Source organism: Perognathus longimembris, chromosome 20 (genome assembly GCF_023159225.1).
Source record: "Perognathus longimembris pacificus isolate PPM17 chromosome 20, ASM2315922v1, whole genome shotgun sequence".
Taxonomy (NCBI): domain Eukaryota; kingdom Metazoa; phylum Chordata; class Mammalia; order Rodentia; family Heteromyidae; genus Perognathus; species Perognathus longimembris.
The window spans coordinates 14,039,724-14,061,261 of record NC_063180.1 but is presented as its reverse complement, the minus strand read 5'-3'; the positions used below and the strand labels follow the sequence as shown (position 1 = coordinate 14,061,261).

The window sequence follows — 21,538 nt, the reverse complement described above, 5'->3', positions numbered from 1 at the left end:
TAGACAAGTCTCGCAGGCTGCGACGATTCTACTGGAAGCTACTCTAAGTCTACGGAGATTGGTTTTTAGTCTACCAGAGGCTGAACTGAGCTACTAGGAGATAAACTGAGTCTGCTTAAGCTAAGTCCACTGCTGAGTACTGGGCTAAGTCTACCAGGGGCCAAATCCAGACAGCAATTGCAAGATGTTCATTTCATGTCAACATCTCCAGGCAGTTTTTGTTTCTTTGGCAGTGCTGAAGATTGAACCCAGAACCTTGCATGTGCCAGGCAAACACTCTTCCACTAAGCCATATCACCTGCTCTTAGTTTGAGATAAGCATTTTCTTGTGTAGTCCAGCCTTGCTTTGAACTCTCTATCCTCCTGCCTCAAGTCTTCCCAGGGTTAGATTATGGGCATGCACCACCCTACCTTTCTCCTTCCACTCACCTCTGTACCCCTTCAGGCCCTCCCCACACCCCTACTTTGGCTGGGATCCTTGGGTCTACTTAAGCACCAATAAGCCTGATTAAAATTCTGCACAAGCACCCCTTAAGACATAGTTAAGTCACCCAATTTAAGTTCGGAGGCCAAGAGCTGCCAATTTGAATCATAAGCAGGGTTTGAGTGTCCTAGCTATTGACTTCAGTCTACAGTCAAGTGGGCACAGACTTTTGAAGGTGAATTCTTACAGGTCCTCCTGTCCTATGATCTGCTCCTCTTTCTAGAAGCTTCTTCCAATGCTGCCCCTCTGAGATCAGGGGTGTGGAGGCAGCTATGGAATAGCAGCTGTGGGAAAGAGGATGGAAGGCATCTTTTTACTGGAGCTTTTGGTGAGGGCGTTGCCCAAAGCATGTTCTAGATACACAGGGAGGCAAGGTAGACACTGTGAGGAGCTGTGTGCCTCCTTATCTGTCACTGGGTCGGATGGCCTGTACCTGTTGTCCTTTTATCTTTCTATCTTGGAGATGTATGGCCCAAGAATGAATTTGTAAGATAAACAGCTTTCTTTGCAGATTTAAGAACTCTAATTTTCACTTTCCACTGAAATGGTTTTGTTCTGGGAGGGCCAGTAGATCTATGGCGTTTACTCTTCGGCTAATCTTCCTAGAAAAACAAACTGAGCCATGGATGAAGGAAATGGTGGGTGGTCTCAGGAAATATCCAAGGAGGCTGAAAGCCAAGTAGGGCAGGGAAGGCTGGGGGAGCTTAGCCGGGTCCCCACTCATCACGGGGCCTAGCATACAAGCTTGAGCCATCGCTTCCTTTCACAGGGGATGGCACGGTGCTCACCACAGTCCTTCTGTAAACTTGGGGCCAAGTCCTGTCACCAGACCTCTGCACCGGGAAGCGGCAGTGCATGACAGTCCTTGGGCCTGGTGACAGATAACTCTGTCCATCACCTGGCCAGTGTGACAGCAGGCAAGAGAAAGGAAGAGGCCAGAGAAAAGGTACTGAGATTTTTTTTTTAAGTTCTCTTTCCTCTAATTTGTAATGCTACTACTTCTGTTTTCACCTATCGGACACTTTTCTCGAATGTGTTGGGTAGACTGAAACCAAAGGACAGGCTTGAACCCACTCCTTCACCCTCCCTGCTCTTCTGGGGAAGGGTCAGCAGTCTTGTTGAGAAGCAAGGGCCCAGCTGAGGCATCCCGGTCCCCATCCCAGAGGGCTGGCTGCAGGCTCTGTCTTTCCTTTGCTCCACTAAATGAGTGCAGGGCCATTGCTTCAACGGCTGGTATCTTGTATGGACAGATACCAAAGGTGATATTCTTACCATGCATGGCCCTAGATGGCATCTTCGCAAAGCTCTAGTCTATAAGGAGAGCGACAGACGGGCTCCCCATGAAAAGACGGCCAGAGCATTTCAAGGCAGGTGCTAGGGACATACCATTCTTCTAAAAGTCAAGAGCCCGGTCTTCTTTTTTTCATTAGTTTGTTCTGATTCTCTCGTTGGTCTAGGCTAATATGACATTAAATGTACTGGGCAAGAGGAAGGGTCCACTCTTTAGAAGTTGGTGTGGCACTTATGGCTTATGCCTTTAATCCTAGCTATTTCAGGAGGCTGAGATCTGAGGATCATGGCTTGAAGCCAGTCCAGGGAAGCAAAATCTTTGAGTCTCTTGTTTTCAATTAATTACCAAAAAAGAAAAAGAAAAAGCCAGAAGTGGTGCTGTGATTCAAGTGGTAGAGCACTAGCCTTGAGTGAAAATGCTAAGATACAGTGCTCAGACCCTGAGTTCCAGTCCCAGTATCAGCACAAAAAAATGCAATAAAAGAAGTTAGACACCTATAAATTACTATACTAGCTGTCTAATGGCATCTATGGTTAGCTGCTTTAGCTTACACAAACACAAATTTTAATTAATTTTACTTTTAATTCACTTAACTGTATTCATGTGCAATCTGTTTGGAATTCAAAGTTTGGTTTATTAAATAATTTTATACTTGAAAGATAGATTTTGCTGCTTCTGATTTGTTTTTTGGTTGGTCATGGGGCTTTAACCCAGAGCCTGGGTGCTGCCCCCGAGGGTTTTGTTTTGCTTTTTGTTTTGTTCTCAAGGCTAGCACTCTACCACTTTGAGCCACAGCTCCATTTCCCATTATTCTGATGTTTAATTAGAGATAAGAGTCTCATGGACTTTCCTGCCTGGTTTAGCTTTGAACCGTGATCCTCAGATGTCAGCCTCCTAAGTAGGTAAGATCCCAGGCATGAGCCACCAGCAGCTGGCAATGCAGTGACCTTTACACCTGAGCTTTGCTTGCTGAGAGGCTGTCCCAGCAGGAAGGAGTGAAGACTTTTCTTCCTGGATGCTCCACAGGCCATGCCTAAGCAAGTGTGTCCGTGCTCACCTAACACTTGGTTCCTTCCTCAGTGAGCGGACTGGACCTCCTGGGGCACTCCAGGTCTGGCTTCCAGTAGGGCTGGGATGCAAACGGTCCCATGCTCAGCCCAGGCTATCTCGGCCCCAGTGCCTCATCCACTCGCCCATCCCAACCCCACTAAAGAAAACCCAGGATGAGAACTGGAGATTTGAGGGAGTGAGAATATGAAAGGAGCGTAGATGTTCTGGGTCTATGGAAATGTTTTGGTCCTATGCAAAACCGAAGTTCTGCATTCTGCGTATGGCTACAAGCCCATGCTGTACATTCTCCATATTATGACATCAAGATGGTGCTCTACATCCTATGCACGACCTCTAGTTCTCCTCCTACATTCCATGTACTATGTAAACTGTACATTCCCCTGAAGACGTCAGTCCCACACCCTGGATTCCAGGTGTGACATCAGGGCCCCATTCTGCAGGCCGTGTCCTGTAGCGAATATACATTCCACATTCAGTATACATCAGTCTTGTACTCTGCATTACAGGAAGAATTACATCAGTTACGTGTTCTACATTCCATGTACCACCTCCACCTCGTGCTCTCCACCCGTGTCCCACCTCCACCTCGGATAACACCTCCACCTCGTGCTCTCCACCCGTGTCCCACCTCCACCTCGGATAACACCTCCACCTCGTGCTCTCCACTCGTGTAACACCTCCACCCCGTACTCTACACTCACATACTATTCTTCCCCACTTCCCTCGTGGATGTGCGATACTAGGTAACTCCTCTGACCAATGGAGGAGGTGCAGAATAATGCATGATACTATGCTTCTCTCCAGAGAGAGTTCTGGAGAGTGCTGAGTCTGTGATGCTTAGATGCACAGGAGCCAACCTGCATCAGGACATAGCTTGAGTGAGCAAAAGGTGGAGTGAACTGTGGAGACACAGAGGGCTGCCCAGCAGGGAAGCAATGAGGAACTGAGGAAGACAGCCCACTGCAGATGTCTCTGGGGTTTTAATCTAATCTTCTAGGCAGTTCTAATAACTCACATCACAAGAGAGAGAAGAGAGACACTAAAGGAGACAGAGTGGACAAAAGAAAGAGCAAAGCGTGCCAGGCACTGGTGACTCACACCTGTAATCCTAGCTACACAGGAGGCTGAGATCTGAGGATCCTGGTTCAAAGCCAGCCCAAGCAGGTAAATCTGGGAGACCCTTATCTCCAATTAAGCTGCAAAGAGCTGGAAGTGGATGTGTGTCTTAAGTGGTAGAGATCCACCCTTGAGCATGAGCTCCTAAGATCAAGGCCCAGGACTGGCACAAAAGAAACAGTAGAGGAGAAGAGGTGGAAAAGAAAGAGGTAAGGACAAAAGGGAAAAGGGAAGGGAGGAAGGGGAAGAGGAAGGGCTTGGGAGAGAAACAGTTCTTGTTACACTGTGCATGTGTCCTCAATTTCATTTCATCCTGACAGCCAAGTCTTTGGTGTACCCAGAACTCTCTTACGCAAATGGTAATGATGATAATGGGTGAGAGTCACACCGTCATCCTCATGGGGCAAGAGCACTGCCTCGATGCTGTGTGCCCAGGTATTTGAGACTTTATTACATTAATGCCATGCCATTTTAGTTTCTGTGGGACTTCTACTCTCACAGTAAACATATTTCCCCAGGTGACTTGTCAGCTAACTCTGAACATTCACCTCATGCGAAGAGCTCTCAGAAGCACGACTCACACTTCATTAAGGAAGAAAAAAATTGTGAGGTGAGGGAGCAGTTCACAAGGTCCCTGAGAGAAAAAAAATGCATCTTTCTTGCTGTCTTTGCTCACACAGAGCAGTGCTTCAAGACTTTTTTTTCCAGGGGGCACAAAATAGCTAACGCCTTGGAGGGAGTCCAAAGGAATATATAGTTCCTTTTAGAAGCTTAACACTTCTCTTTATTTTGAAAATTGTAAAAATGAACATGCTTTTGCTGGTTATGCCAATGTAATCCTAGCTTGCTCAGAAGGTTGAGATCTGAGGATCCCAGTTTGAATTCAGTGTGGGCAGAAAAGTCTGCGAGACTCTGACCTCCAGCTGACCAGCTAAAAGCTGGAAGTAGAGGTATGGTTTAAATGATAGACTGCCAGCCTTGAGCAAAAAAGGCTTGGGAGAATATGAGGCCTTGAGTTTAAGTGCCAGTACTGACACACACACACACACACACACACACACACACACACACACACACACTAATTTAAAAATTGAATTTACAGGGCTAGAAATATGGCCCAGTGGTAGAGTGCTTACCTTGTATACATGAAGCACTGGTTTCGATTCCTCAGCACCACATATATAGAAAAAGCCAGAAGCGGCGCTGTGGCTCAAGTGGCAGAGTGCTAGCCTTGAACAAAAAGAAGCCAGGGACAGTGCTCAGGCCCTGAGTTCAAGCCTCAGGACTGGCAAGAACGAAAACAAACCAACAAAAAAGAATTAATGGGCCCAAATAAAGCTATGACCACTGTAGTAAAGATTCTCGGTGAAGGAAAATGCTCATTTTATTTTTCAAAACGATTTCAAGATTAATGGGGATGCAAAAAAATGGTAATATTACTGTAAACAATTGTACCAAGCCCTTCGAAGAGGCAGCTAAGGAAGCGGGACAGCATTAACCTTTTGTCTCTACTCTTCCATCAAAATTTTCAGCTTTCTGATGACCATTTGTAGTCATGTTAAATGGTTAAACATTAATATGGACTGGAGAAAGTATTTAAAATAGAGAAGAGGGTTTTTTTGGTTTGTTTGTTTTTTGCCAGTCCTGGGCCTTGGACTCAGGGCCTGAGCACTGTCCCCGGCTTCTTTTTTTGCTTAAGGTTATCACAGCGCCACTTCTGGCCATTTTCTATATATGTGGTGCTGAGGAATTGAACCCAGGGCTTCATGTATATGAGGCAAGCACTCTTGCCACTAGGCCATTTTCCCAGCCCGAGAAGAGTTTTTTTGTGTTTTGTTTTTTTTTTAAATAAATGTAATTCCATTCGTAAGAATCCAACAGTTGCTGAGTGCCAGTAGCTCACACCTATAATCCTAGCTATTCAGGAGGCTGAGATCTGAGGCTCTAGGTTCAAAGCCACACCAGGCAGGTATGTTCATAAGACTCTAATGACCCATCAAAAAGACAAAAGTAGAGGTATGACTCAAGTGGTAGATCACCAGCCTAGAGAAGAAAATCTAAGGGTCAGTGCCCAGGCCCTGAGTTCAAGCCCCAGTATGTGCACAAAGACACACACACACACAGAGACACACACACAGACACACACACACACACACACACACACACACACAGAGCAAAAATCAGTTTCTTTGGGGGGTTTTAGGACTAGAGACTGGGTTAGCCCCAGAGCACCTAAATTAGAGGGTACAGTGGTCTCCTGGTTGACATTCTCACCTCATCTCATATGAAAAACCCAGCAGGGAAGCTAGCTAGGCCAGCCTTGAACACAAAAGCTCAGGGACAGTGCCCAAGCCCTAAGTTCAATCTCCAGTACCGCACAGAGAGAGAGAGAGAGAGAGAGAGAGAGAAGCAGAGAGAATTAAAACACTAGGATTTCAACCAGCTTGACGAGTTTAAGTGAAAATGAATGAGAAAGGCATGGATTAAATTTCCCTTAAAATACACAAGGGTTTTAAAACCATTGTGGGCCAAAATGTGTTTCTGGTTTGACCAAGCACAGAGTTCATTCCTCAGGGCTGAAGGAGTCTGGTACTGCCTCACTCCATATGTGCTAACAACACTCTCTGTCATCCTTAAGTGACAGCCATGAGCCTGGTTGTGAGCAGGTACTCTGTCCCCAGCCTGAGGGGCAGATCTGAACAAGTACAGCCCAAGAGACTACTGCTCAACTCCTAGGGCTCAGACTGGGGGCCTGAGTGCTCTCTTGGAGATTTTTCATTCAAGGCTGGTACCTACTTGAGCCAAAGCTTCACTTTTGGTTTTGGTTTGTTTGTGTTTTTGCTGTTCATGAGATAAGAGCCTCATGCTTCGAAATTCGATCCTCAGATCTCCCCTTCCTGAGTAGCTAGGATGACAGGGGTGAGTTACTAGGATCTGCTTTGCCAGTCTTGGGGCTTGAACTCAGGGCCTGAGCACTGTCCCTGGCTTATTTTTGCTCAAGGCTAGCACTCTACCACTTGAGCCACACTGCCACTTCCAGCTTTTTCTGTATATGTGGTGCTGAGGAATTGAACCCTGGGCGTCATGTATATTAGGCAACCACTCTTGCCCCTAGGCCACATTCCCAGCCCACTCTTTCTTATTTTTGCTAGCTAAGAATTTCGGGGCCTTTCCTGCCTGGGCTGGTTTTATTGGGATCTTCAGATCCCTGTTTCTTGAATAGCTAGGATTACTGGGGCCACTACTCTTCTTGGGAATCCTCTCTGACCATGGTTCCCTCATCCCTTCCTTCTCCTGAGCTCCAGCCCTGGCCCCTTCTCCTCAGGCCCAACCCCAGCCTCGGGGGAAGCAGCTGGAGTCATGCTTTGGCCTGATGTCCCGCTGTCATTTTCCTTGAGACTCTGAAAATTCACAAGGACTTTTGAGTATTCAGGATCCTTCCCAAACCCTTCCTTCTCCATGGAGAAGGCCCTCTCTGAGCAAATTGTGCTAGGACATTCCACCTCCGGGCTCTCAGGATGCCGGTTTGTCCCTTCAAGGCACATGATACCCTTGCAGGCAGCAATGGAACTGAGTATCACTGAGCTACTTTCTGCCTGTCCCCAGGAGAACAAGCGCACACTCTTGCTGTAGGACAGCACATTCCTCACAGGTGGCAAGTACTCTGCCCACAGCAGGTGCTCCTGAAATACTTTTCTTGAATGAATGAAAGACACATAGGAGAGCAAGAGAACAGCAGTACTAATGCTAAAATCAGTTCTTTTTGAATAGCCTGGGAGACTTAAAGAAAAAAAAAAGGCCAAGGAATAATCAATGAGCAGCTAGAGACTGGGTGGAAAGCCGAGGGGGCTGGAAAGCATGAGATGTGCAGGAAGGCTTCCTGGAGGAGGTGGCTTTGGTTCATTGCCCATTTCCCTCTCCATGGAGGCAGAAGGAATCTCTGAGGAACACAGTCATGGTCAGCAAAGCTCTTTAGAAGACAGAAACATCTAGTGGAATGAGGAGCTCACCACTGTGTTTTGTGACACAATCCACAGAAGAAGAGGAGGAAGAGAAAAGGAGGAGAAGTGGAGGAGGAGGAGAAGGAAAAGGAAGAGGAGGAGGAGGAGGAGGAGGAGGAGGAGGAGGAGGAGGAGGAGGAGGAGGAGGAGGAGGAGGAGGAGGAGGAGGAGGAGGAGAAGGAGGAGGAGGAGGAGGAGGAGGAGAGGGGGGAGGAGGAGGAGGGGGGGAGGAGGAGGAGAGGGGGGGAGGAGGAGGAGGAGGAAACATTAATCCATAGAAAAACAGCTCCTTTTGTTCTTTCTTTTTCAGGTTCAAGACAAGGACTGACACTCAGTACCTTACACTTTCATTCACTGACTAGCACTCTACCAATGGAGCCATGCCTTATCCCTAGATACGTCTCATCTAGGATTCAATCACTAAGATGCTGCTGCTGCCGCTGCTAATGATAGTGATGATGATGATGGTGATAATGATGATTGATGATGATGGTTATAACTTGTGCCAGTCCTAAGGCTTGAATTCAGGACTTGAGTGCTGTCTCCAAGGTTGTTTTTTTATTCCCTCAAAGCTATCTAGCGCTCTACCACTTGAGCCACACCTCTACTTTCAGCTTTTTGGTGGCTCATTAGAGATAAGAGTTTCACAGTATCTTGCCCAGCCAGGCTTCAAACTGCAGTCCTCGGATCTCAGCATCCCGAGTAGCTAGACAAGAGTGAGCCATCAGAGCCCAACTAGTATTGATATTTTCAAGTGTTTGTGAAACCCACCTTCTTTAAAATACATCTTCTCCCTCTGGAAAAAAGAGAGAAAGGAAGGAAGGAAGGAGAAAGGAAGGAAGGAGAAAGGAAGGGAGGAAGGAAGAAAGAACGAATGAAAAAAGAGAAAGACAGAAGAAAACCCTAGACGGCTCTACTTTGAGTCATGCATAGATTCCCTGAAGATGTCCATATCATTTATTTTCTTTAAAAGAAACCTATAGCTTTTAAGATCCTCTTAAGATAACTTACTACCCCTCTGGTAGGGATAAAGGGTGAAGAGAAGCCGGGAGAAATTCTCACCAAAACGTACCTCACTGTAGATCTATCTAGAGGTGAATTGGGTAGAACAATCTCTCTCTCTCTCTCTCTCTCTGACTGTCTCTGTCTCTCTCTGTGTCTCTGTCTCTTTCTCTCTCTCTCTCCCCCTCTCCTAAATACATTTAGTCAATCACCATAACTTGTAGAAGAGCATTTATTTCCTGGGAACTGTACACATAAAAAAGGAGAAGGTATGATTTGCAGGTAATGCCTGCCTCCCCTGGAGATGTGTTATGCCATAGTCTTTTTTAAACAAAGAGGACGTGTTAAGCACCTTGGCGCTAGCTTTTATTTAATAGTTGGCAGAACGCAAGCCCCCACCCCCCACCCCAAGAACGTCGGCCTGTGTGTCTTTCTCTTTAACCAGCTGAGTGATCCAAGCTTTTAATATAGCCATTCCAATTATTGTAAAAGTCATCTAGTACCTTATAACCACAAATATTGACAGTTTATTGCATAACACGTGGCTGACATTTGAAGGTCACGCTATACATAATACATAGTCTTTTATAAAAAGTGGCTGAAACAAAGAGATACACGATAAGCTATTACCTCTCTCCGCGTTGTGTGTCTGTACCACTGGGGGCCGGCTGGGGGTTGCACAAGGTGGCATCTGCACCATTTTAAATAATCTATTAATGCAGCCGCGAAAGCATTCGTGATGGGTAATTATGAAGGGGCTCATGGACAAATGATGCACTGGGATTGGCCGGCTGGGTTCTGAGCAATCGCCTCCATTTGGGTCACAAATGTCACTTAGCAACACAGATGCCCCCCCCCCCAAATAAAACCTTCACAATATCTTCATTTTTCGCCCAGACTGGTTTACATGTGGCTGAAAGGAATTTGAAAAATCTATCAGCCTTCCTTCCCTAATGGTACTTGCTCAGAGATTTCTGATCACACAATCGTTTCATTCTCCCTAGGGCTGTGGCAGCTGGCAGAAACCTGTGGCAGCCGAGTGCTGACTTCGGTCAGGCACAAAGGAATTGGGAAACTACCAGGCCCAGGTGGGAACCAAGGCATGAAGGGAGGCTGACAAACACGGCAGACCCTGCGAGCATCTCGAAGGAACACTGGGAGGGAGAATGGGCTGTTTATTCTCTCTCTCTCTGTCTCTCTCTCTCTCTCTCTCTCTCTCTCTGTTTGCCAATACTAGGAATTGAACTCAGGGCCTGAGCACTGTTCTTGTGCTTTATTTGCTCAAGGCTAATGCTCTACCACTTGAGCCACACCTCTACTTCTTTTTGTGGTTCACTGGAGAGAAGAATCTCATGGGCTCTTCTGCCTAGGCTGAGCCATGATTCCTAGACTTCAGACTCCTAAATCATTAGGATTACAGATGCTCAGGCATAGTCTTCTTCTATAACAGTTCCTCTGCCAACTTCCAGAGTTAAATCTCATAAGACAAACTCAAAATATAGAACAAACCCAGAGGTTTTTTGCAATCCAAAAAGACCCAGGTTAGGGCTGGGGATATGGCCTAGTGGCAAGAGTGCTTGCCTCGTATACATGAGGCCCTGGGTTCAATTCCCCAGCACCACATATACAGAAAATGGCCAGAAGTGGCGCTGTGGCTCAAGTGGCAGAGTGCTAGCCTTGAGCAAAAAGAAGCCAGGGACAGTGCTCAGGCCCCGAGTCCAAGCCCCAGGACTGGCCAAAAAAGAAAAAAGAAAAAAAAAAAGACCCAGGTTAAAAACAAGTTCTAACAATTATTAGGCTCTGTGTGTGTGTGTGTGTGTGTGTGTGTGTGTGTGTGCGCCTGCGTGTGCACAGCCGGCCCTGGGTCTTGAAGTCAGGGCTTGGACACTTTCCTTGAGCATTTTTGCTCTAGATTGGCACTCTACCACTTGAGCCACAGCTCCACATTGCTGATTTTTGTTGTTGTTGTTGTTGTTGTTGTTGTTGTTGTTATTTCATCACACATAAGAGTGTAATGGACTTTCCTGCCCAAGTTAGCTTTGAACCTTGATCCTCAGATCTCAGCCTGAGTGGGTAAGATGACCAGCATGAGCCACAGTGCCCGGTAATTCTTAGTCATTTCATTGAGGTGAAATTATATAATCTCTCCAGGGTTTGGTTTTCTTCAAAACAGGGAAAATCATAATAATCCATGCTTGGGAACAACTGTACAGAGGCAGGTGTATAAAGCACTTATCACAGCATCCTGCACCAGGGGACACTCTGCCTTACAGTGGCTTTTGACATGACTTCAGGCAGAGGGCCGTGCTGTGTGTGAGAATGTTCTGGGGGAGATGCGAGGTCTGGGGGCTCTTTGCACCCACGGCCAGGTAGGAGGCAGGCAGGCAGAGGCCCTCCCAGAAGGAGATGTTGGAGTAGTCTCTCAAACACCAGGCAATTGTCCCAAGTTAACAGTGGAAAAAACAATTCCGGCTGCAATTGAGCTTCGCATAGATGAGGATCTTTAATCACAGATGAAACAGTAGGTCATTAGAATCTACACCGAACTCCCTTCCAGATGATGCAAATGGCTGGTGTTTAATAGCAGATAAAATAGGTGCCTTTTAAAATTTTTTTTAATTTATTTATTTTTACTTTTGGTGCTGGTCCTGGGGCTTGAACTTGGGGCCTGGGTGTCATCCCTTAACTTTTCAGAGTTAGTGCTCTACTCAACCCACCGCCCCACTTCTACATTTGTGTATGTGCATGTGTGTGTGGCTCATTGGAGATACAAGTTTCACAGGCTTTCTGCTCAGGCTGGCTTTGAACTGTGCTTCAGATCTCAGCCTCCTGAGCAACTAGGATGACAGGATGAGCCACTGGCACCTGGCTAGATGGCTAGTTTTTAGAAATGTGTTGAAATCATCAACAGACCTTCCAGATAAAACCAGGGCCCTCCAGGAGGAATCTTATCTAAACTTCCAGAATAAATGTCCTAAGATATGGTGGGCCAGAGTGATTTCCAGAAAGATGATCTGTTTATTCACATCAAATTCTTTCCTTGTAACAATTAGCCTTGTTTTTCCATCTGAAAAGCAGGCCTATTTGGGATGTGTGTGTTCCTTTAAGAAGCTATTCTGTTTTAGAGGGTAATCACATGATCTCTGGGTTGCTATGGTAAATATGCATTTTTTATTGAAGAGTAAATAGTGACAGAAAACAAGTGTGGATTGCCAGCTCTGAAGTTACTGCCATTTTTTTTTCTTTGAGCTGTGAGGACTTATCTAGCCTTCCTAATTTGACAATCTTTTACTAGAGGAATGCCATCCTTTGATGAAGATATAACATTATTTTGGAATAAATAAATATCAAACTCCACAATACCTTATTGTGATATTTTATTTGGTGTTTTAAAAATTAGAGGAAAAAAACCCACAAAAATCTATCTAGCTCTTCCAATCAGTTCTAGCACATAGATCTTTCTGGAGCTCTTTTGCCCAGCTGGTATATCTCTAAAAGATAAAATTTCCCCAGTTTTTCCAAGCAGACACAGAGGCTGTACAACCCACACCCCACACACAGGCCACCATCTTGGTTCCTGCAGATAAATAGCAACTTGAGCCAATGCTTTGGGAATGGTCCAGTGGTGGTGGCCCTGGCAAGACTGAGAGCCTTGGCAGTGACCGAGAGCCAAGATTGTTGTATACTCCTACATGGCTTTCCCAATTTCTCTCATATAGTGACAGCTACAACCTAGCTTCCTTCCCTCCCCTCCCCTCTCCTCCCCTCCCCTCCCCTCCCTCCCTCCCTCCCTCCCTCCCTCCCTCCTTCTTTCCTTCCTTCCTCCCTCCCTTTCTTTTTTTTTCTTTCTGTTTGGCTGTCTTTCTTTGTTTCTTTATTTTGGTTGAGATAGGAACTCAAAGTCCATATCTGATTCTTTTACTTATTTTTTGGCACTCTTACCACCTGAGCACGCCTCCAACTATTAGCTTGGTTTCTTGACAGAAGACTTGGCATGTGTGCATGTGCGCGCGCGCGCGCGCACACACACACACACACACACCTCACCTTCCTCACACCCCTCCCCAGTTACAACCATGGACAGCTCCAGGCCTTCTTTGTTGTTTTGTGCTAGTACTGAGACAACTTCAGCAACTTCGTAGTGTCCCTTAGCATTTTCTCTCAAGTCTGTCACTCTACTGCTTGAGGCACACCTCCCACTTCTGCCTTTCTGGTGGTTCACTGGAGATAAGAGTCCCACAGACTTTCCTACCCAGACTGGTTTGGAACCTCGATCCTTAGATCTCAGCCTCCTGAGTAGCTAGGAATGAGACATCAACACCCAGCTTCAAGAAGCTTCGGTGGGCAAGTGAAGAACCTCTATTTTGTCCTCCCCATCACCTCACCTTCTCAACTGTTCCGTGCAGAGGTGGAGGGTGGGAATTCTGCTCCTCTGCTCTTGGCACACAGTAGGTCTTTAACCAATATTCACCCACACCCACATCACAAGTAAGAAAATGCACCCTATCTCCATAGCAAGCCGACTGGGTAGCAGCTTCATGCAGAAACATCAAGTCTTCTTCCCCTCACCATTTTAGAAAAAAGTAATAAGCACTGGTGAATTCTTTAAAGGAACCTGCTGGGCTCTAGAAATCCCATAGACTAGGCTTAAAAAAGAAGAAGAAAAATTTGACCAGGAATAAGGAACCAATGAAGCCAGATGAATGTATCCTCCACGGAGAACACCCCCCACCCCCAAAAAGAGAGGAGAAGGCCAGGCACTGGTGGCTCATGCCTATAATTCTAGCCACTCAGGAGGCTGAGATCTGAGGATCGTGGTTCAAAGCCAGTGTGGGCAGAAACATCCATGAGACTCTTATCTCTAATGAACCACACATACACACGAAAAAGCCCTAAGTGAAGGTGTGGTTCAAGTGGGAAAGTGCTAGCCTTGAAAAAAAAAAGTAAACTCAGGGATAGCACCCAGGCCCTGAGTTTGAGCCCCATGGGTGGGTATCACACACACACACACACACACACACACACACACACACACACACACACAGAACCAATAGTCTTGCTTGAAGTAGTAGTGGTAGGGGACCAGCAGGCAGCTGTTCATCCTCATTTGCACAGTCCCCAAGTGTGCAAACACTACCAAGTCTTCAATTACAGTGAGACACACCCCACCTGAAGAGGCTGAAGGCCAGCTGCACACAAAAACATCGCCTCACATGGAGGAGGCATGTTTGACTCCAGGATCTAAGTTGCAATCTAAGCTCGTGTTTTAGTTTCCCAGTATGCAAACATGGATAACTGGATACTGGTACTTTTCACAAAGGATCCTCACATCTACCAAAAGGCGGATCTACAGGCAGCCATGCCTATAAGGCCATTTTCCTTCTTTAAAAAATTTTTTTAAAAAAATGCTGGTCCTGGATATTGAACTCAGTCTAGGCACTGTCTCAGAGCCACTTTGCTCTGGGCTAGAGCTCTACCACTTGAGCCACAACTCCACTTCTGGATTTTTTTTTTGAGGTAAGTGTCTCACAGACTTTCCTGCCCAGGCTGGCATTGACCTGTGATCTGATCAGATCTCAGCTTCCTGAGTAGCTGAGATTACAGGCAAGCCACCAGTTCCAGACACTCCTTTAATCCATTGCTTTGTGTTTGTTTTGGTTGATCATGGAGCTTTAAGGGAGCTTTAAGGGAGCTCTAAGGGAGTTATCCCTGAGCTCTTTTGCTCAAGGCCAGTGCTCTACCACTTCCAGCCACAGCTCCACTTCCAGTTTTCTGGTGGTTAAATGAATATGAGTTCTATGAACTTTTCTGCCGAGGCTGGCTTTGAACCATGATCCTCAGAGCTCAGCCTCCTGAGTAACTAGGATGGCAGGCATGAGCCACCAGCACCCAGCTCCTTTTCCATTTTTAATCCAGTGTTGTGCCACAGAAAACCCACTGGCCAGATGTGGGTTTCCATCTGTCCTGCCCACAAGCACCTGCTTTGTCACTGCCGATGAATTCACAAGGCGATGTGGAGAGCAGAGGACATCTGGTAGACTCCCCCCATTTGTGCTCTTTCTTGGTCCCACACTGATTGAAAGCAAAGCAGGCCAGGCTAGCAGAAGAGGATCCACACGAAAAGCCACACAGCAAGTTGTGAGATGGTGACTGCCCTCCCTTGCACATTGCAAATTAGATGCACGCTGCCAGGGGCCCCCTGCCCCCTGCAGAGGGTCTCACACACCTCCATCCTTCAGCCCACCTGTCCCTTTGAGGTGCAGAGGTAGGAGGAAGATCTGGGGTATAGATGGAGTCAGGTAAGACATGGAAAGACAGGGAGGAGGAAGGAGGAAAGATCAACCTGCATAGTCTTCACCATCCAAGCTCCCTCCAGAGGTTTCTCATGTTGTGGATGCTCACCAGAGAGTATCCCATCTCAAAATTTCAACATCACAGTTCATTCCTACAGGCAAGGAGCTGACCATCCAGAGAACTGCTGGACCAATCAGGCCTGTATCCCCAGAAAGTATACCTCAATAGTAAGGGAGTTTCAGAGCTCTCTAGACAAGGGTACTGATATAGGACTAGGATAGGGCTTAAGGGCTGGTTTGTAATCCTGGAAATTTTCCAAAAAATGATTCCTAAAGAGGGCCACAGGTATCACACAACTTACCCCTTGCAATCCTAGCTACTCTGGAGGCTGAGATCTGAGGATCAAGGTTCAAAGCCAGCCTTGGGTAGGAAAGTCTGTAGAACTCATTTCCAATGAGCAACAAAAAAGTTAGAAGTAGAAGCATGGTTCAAATGGTAAGATTGGCAACTCTGAGTGAAAAAGTTATGGGAGAGTACAACGGTCCTGAGTTCAAGTCCCAGACACGTGTGCGCATACACACGTGTGCGCACGCACACACCCACACACATGAGCACACACACACACACACATATGAGGGTCAAAGAGGTGCTACCCTAACATCTGACCACCTCCATTCAGCCTGGCTCACCTCACCATTTATCCGTGATCACTTCTAGCATTACTTGCTATCTAGTCTTCCAGACTAGACTGATGTATTGAATCACCGGCACTATTTGCACACCATCTTACAGAGTCTACATTTCCAACAATACATCCGCCATGCCCAAAACTGGGATCAGCAGCATTTTGGATTTCAGATATTTGCATATACAACCTGAGATACCTTGGAGGAAGAGACTGAAAGCTAACTAGGAAATTCATTGCTGTTCCCTGTATATCTTGTACACATAGCCTGAAGGTTATTTTATGCAGTTTTCAGTGTGTGTTTGACCTGTAACTCTTTGGGGGTAATGGAGGATTTCTAGGGTTTAAATTCGGAGCCTCAGTTATTTGCCTCTTGCTTTTTCACTCAAAGCTGGAGCTTTATCATTTCAGCCATACCTCCCTCTATTTCCAGCTTTGTGCTGAGTAATTAGTGTTATTTCAAATTAATTAATTAACTAAATTATTTATTTAACTAATTAAGAGACTCTTATGGGTCTCTTGGATTTGTCTTCTTAGGCTGGCTTCGAACTGGGATTCTCAGAGCTTGTCTTCCTGAGTAGCAAGGATTGCAGCCCAACTTGGGCTGTGATTTTTATCACCAAGCCACTTGTAACATGTCAATGTTCAAAACAGCTTTAGGTTCTGGAGGAATTCTGGATTTACATCTACCTCAGAGATGCTTAACGTATGCTTGTGTGTCTTTGACTCCCTATTTAATATATGTCTGTAAATAGGAGTGGCGACTTTGTTTTATTCATAAACTTATTAAAAATATCTTTATTAAACAGGAAGGTTACAGTTACATAAGTCAGGTAAGAGTACATTTCTTTTTGGACATTGTCACCCCTTCCCTGCTCTCTGCCAGTTTTCCCTTCCCATCCCACCGACAAGTTGTATTGCTAACATTTTCAACATGGTGTCCAGTGCCATTGCGGTGTTGGTTTAGCTGTTGTTCCTGTTTAAATTAAGTAGCAGTGTCTACTATTTAAAGGCTGGGATGGGGTTGCTTCTGTCTCATGTCCTCATAGCCACCTGCTCCAAATATTGGTGATGCTCAAGTGACTGACTGCAGGACCGTGTGGGGCGTGCTGGTGGGAGGCCCCTCTAACAGCAAGCTGCTGCTTTCCATTCCTTCCTACCCTTTGACTTCTCTTAACCATGTAGGACACAGCACAGGATCTAGGTGGCTTGTGTCCAGAAGGAAGGAAAGTGTCCTTCCTCCTGAAGTCCAAGACCTCAATCTCACTGTCCTCAGCTGGTGTCCAGGAGCCACTTCTGGGGGAGGGAGGACTCTCATCCTGGCTCTCATGAGGGAGTCTGTTCTCCCTGCTGCTAGTGAAGAGCCAGCCAGGATGGAGGAAGAAGAGAATTGGCTGGCAAAAAGCCAGTCACCATCAGGTGCCGGTGGCTCATGCCTGTCATCCTAGCTACTCAGGAGGCTGAGATCCGATGACAACTGTTCAAAGCCAGCCCTGGCTGGAAAGTCCATGAGACTCTTACCTCCAATGAACCAAAAGAAAGCAGAGCTGTGGCTCAAAGTGGTAGAGCACTAGCCTTGAGAAGAAAAGCTCAGGGATAGTGCCCAGGCCCCAAGTTCAAGCCCAACAACCAAAAAAAAAGCCAGGCAGAAAAGGCTGTCAGACTCTTATCCCCAATTAACCAATCAAAAGCTGGAAATGGAGTTGTACCTCAAATAATAGTGCGCTAGCCTTGAGCAAAACAAGTCACTGACAGTATCCAGGTACTGAGTTCAAGCCCCAGTATGAACCAAAAAAAAAAAAATGCCTTCAAGTTCCCCTATTCCTGGTCATCTGGTCCTACCCACAACTCCTCCCATCATCCATACATTTCCTTGTCCAAACCTATTCTAGCCTTCTGTCAGACAGAGAATCAAGACTGTTCTGTGGGAGCTGATGGCTCTAGGTGACTCCACCCCATCACTGGGGCCTGATATGGGCAAACAGAACCTCAGGTTGTAGTCAGCAGGGGCAAGATGCTGGTCAGAACATCAGCGTTCAATGTCAATGGATGCTGGTGGAGAACACAGCACCCAGGCCCCCAGAACAATGCTCCACATCTTTGGGTCCATCACGGTACTTCCACTGAGTCTCTGGGCTTGAGGAACATGTCTGTACAGACATATTTTCTTGGGAGAACCTCCCATGTGCATAGACAGTAAGAGGATAACATCCTCAGCTCTCCATCTGTGGATTGGTGGTGGGAGGGTGCTTCTCCTTGACCAAGAACCCACAGCTTACACAGAACTACCTAAGCCCTCATTTCATCTCCATCCATTCTCTCCCTGTCCTAGCTTGCTCTTAGCCAGGTATCTCTTCATATCTACTACCTAGTGACCCTTAAATTTGTCTTGTTTACAGTCAAGTGATCTGTACACAGAAGGCATTTAATACGTATTGATTGAATAACAGATTGATAAGGGATTAGCATGTTTCCCAATGACATTCTGGTCATTTTTTTCATATATATATATATATATATCCTTCTCTCTGGTCCCTCTCAAAAGCCCTTTGCACAGGAATGGAGGGACAAAGGGTGAACAAATGCAGCAGTGGTACTCACTTAGACACTTTGTGGAAAATGAACTAGACAACTTGTGGGTGGGGATGGAAAGGGAAAAAAGGAGAGAGGGAGGGAAGGAGTGATATTGTCCAAACAGAAATGTCCTTATTAGCTGACTTATGTAACAGTGACCCCTCTGTATATTATCTTCATAATAGCAAGAAAAACTTTTTAAGGATCTAAAACTTAAGCAAAAATTAAAACAGGAAGCCTTTTGCATTGATCTAAAAAGCATGGTATCAAATCTCAACACTGGTATGTTAATTTTTACCATATAACTGTAAGACAACTAAATATTGCAAGGTTATTCAAAACTCCTGCCCCTTATTCTCTGGGCTTCTCCTTAGGGGAAAATTACCCAGGAATACATTTCCTCATCTGTATGTTAAAGCACGGTTATAATCCACCCATCATGATTGCAATTTGGGGCATCAAAATGGAAGATCCAAAACAGCACTGTGATCTACATTTTAGCCACATATATTATAATAAATTAAGTCAAAAGAAAGAGTTCTGCATTAACAATTCCTCTATTTCTGAAACACCCCATAGAAACCTTATTTTCTGCCAAGGTCCAGTGGCTCATACCTATTCAGGCTCATAGCTCATAGCTATTCAGGAGGCTGAGATCTGAGGATCGCAGTTCAAAGCTAGCCCAGTCAGGAAAGTATATGAGATTCTGACCTCTGATTAACCAGAAAAAAGTTGGAAATGGAGGTGTGGGTCAAGTGGAATGAGAAAGCTAAGGAGCAGTGTCCATGCCCTGAGTTCAAGTCTCGGTACACACACACACACACACACACACACACACACACACACGCATGCACACACACACACACACACACACACACACCTTCCCAGTCTGCAGTCTGGATTGCTACATTGAGACTATCCTTCAACCTGCAATGAGAAGTCACAGTCTAGAAATCCAGTGACAGCATCTCCACACACTCAGAGACACGGCTGGATCTGGCTTCTGTGCCATGGGGTTGAAGCTGCCCAGGGCCATGGATAGGCTGCCAGCTGTCCTTGGCCATGGCATGTACAAGTTTCCAGAAAGAGGCAGGCAGAGTGAGCAGTAGGCAGATCTGAGGGTACTGCGCCCCTGCGAGAATCACCCAGCCAGTCCTGTTCTATCTTTGGACTCTTTTTTTATTCTGGCAACATACACGGTAAGACTTGAAGTAGAATCATTTTGACCTACAAGGCTTGCATGTGTTAATGTGTGTGGGGGGGGGGGGTCTGTGTGTCTGTGTACCTGTGTGTCTGTGTGATTACTAGGGCTTGAACTCGGGGCATGGGCACTGTCCATAAGCTTTTTTGCTTAAGGCTAGCACTCGACCACTTGAGTTGTACCTTCATTTCTGGCTTTTTCATGGTTCATTGGACATAAAAGCTTCACAGACTTTCCTGCCCAGGTTGGCTTCCTACTGTGACCCTCAGATCTCACCCTCCTGAGCTAGGATGACAGGTGTGAGCCACTAACAAATGGCCCTAAATTGGTTTTGAACATCAGTAACTTTGGAATATTTCACTCACATGTGGTCAGGGTTCCTCCTGAGAAGAATGTGTAGCCCCCAAAGTGCTGGCTTTGGGACTGGTACATGTGGCCCTTCCTGTCCTCACTACCTTTTTGCTTTGCCTGACAGGCAGCTCTGAATTTGTCGTCTCGCTGAGACAATTCCCTCTCCACCTCTAAAGCCAGCCTCAATAACTTTAGGTGAGCAAACAAGGCAGAAGGCTCCAGCCTCGTTCTCATAATTATAATGGGTCTAATTATTTCAAAGCCAGCAGTGATTGTTGGAGGGGGTTAGGGGGGAGTCAGAGGAAGAAGGAAAGAAACATTCTTTAAAGTGATAGCCAATTTCCTTGGATTCCTTACTGTAATACAAAATTGCATCCAGAGAGGCTGAAATGTGTGTTGTCAAATTTCAAAGAGGCCTCAAGGGGAGGGCACTAATCAGAGAGGGAAAAAAAAAATGGGATCAGTGGAAGAGCAGGACAGTGTGTGTGTGTGTGTGTGCGTGCACACACGCGCGCACGTGCATGCGCTCACCAGTACTGGGGCTTGATCTCAGCCTGATCCCTGTTCCTCAGCTTTTTCCTCTAGAGAGGTGCTCTACTATTTGAGCCACACCTCCATTTCCAACTTTTTGGTGGTTCACTAGAGATGAAAGTCTCCTGGATTGGTCTGCCTGGACTGGCTTTGAACTGTGATCCTCAGATCTCTGCTTCCTGAGTAGTTGAGATGACAGGTGTGAGCCTCCAAGGCCTCAGCACCACATTCTAGAACAGGCTGGCAGGGCTGAGCAAAGCCTGAGTGGCGTCTTCTCTCTGATCGGCTGGATGGAGCCAGGCCCATCCGCCAAACCTGGCCTCGTTCCGCATTCCCCAAGTATTTTCTCTGTCCCTCAGAAGCTTCTCAATAGCTTGCGGTCTCCTGCCGCCCCCCCCCCCCCCCCCCCCCGCCTCCCCAGCACAGCTCCACCCTCTGAACTCTTTCTGGATATTTCTACACAATGCAAATGTCGCTATATCCCAGCCATAGTGCTTGCAATTGCTTTCTTTCTTTTTATCCTGGGTTTTGATTCCAGCCTGCTTATGAAGAATAACCCCGTGGGCTTGCCTGTCTCGTAATCACCGACAAAACTGAGCAGAGGGCTGGCCCACAGAGTTACTCAATAAACACATGTTGCTTGACCTTTCCATTGTGAAAGATACCATTATTAACTCCCCCTAGGCTTTCTTCATAGAGTTTCTTCCGGGAGAAAAAAAAAAAATGATCCCATAAAGGTATTGAATATTTTAGACTTTCTGGTTTCATTTCTTTTATCTTTTTTTTTTTTTTTTGCCATTCCTGAGGCTTGAACTCAAGGCCCTGAGCTTTATGTGCTCCAGGCTAAGTGTCCTACCACTTGAGCCACAGCACCATGTCCAGCTTTTGCTGGTTCATTGGAGATAAGAGTCTCACAGACTTTCCTTCCTGGGCTGGC

The 21,538-nt window shown here is 46.2% G+C and overlaps 1 protein-coding gene across 2 annotated transcripts in view; it reads right to left on the bottom strand.

Annotated features, from left to right (window-relative positions):
- Znf536 (zinc finger protein 536) overlaps positions 1–21,538 on the bottom strand; it is a 306,532-nt gene that overhangs the window by 157,414 nt on the left and 127,580 nt on the right. The gene's annotated exons all lie outside the window — the stretch shown is intronic.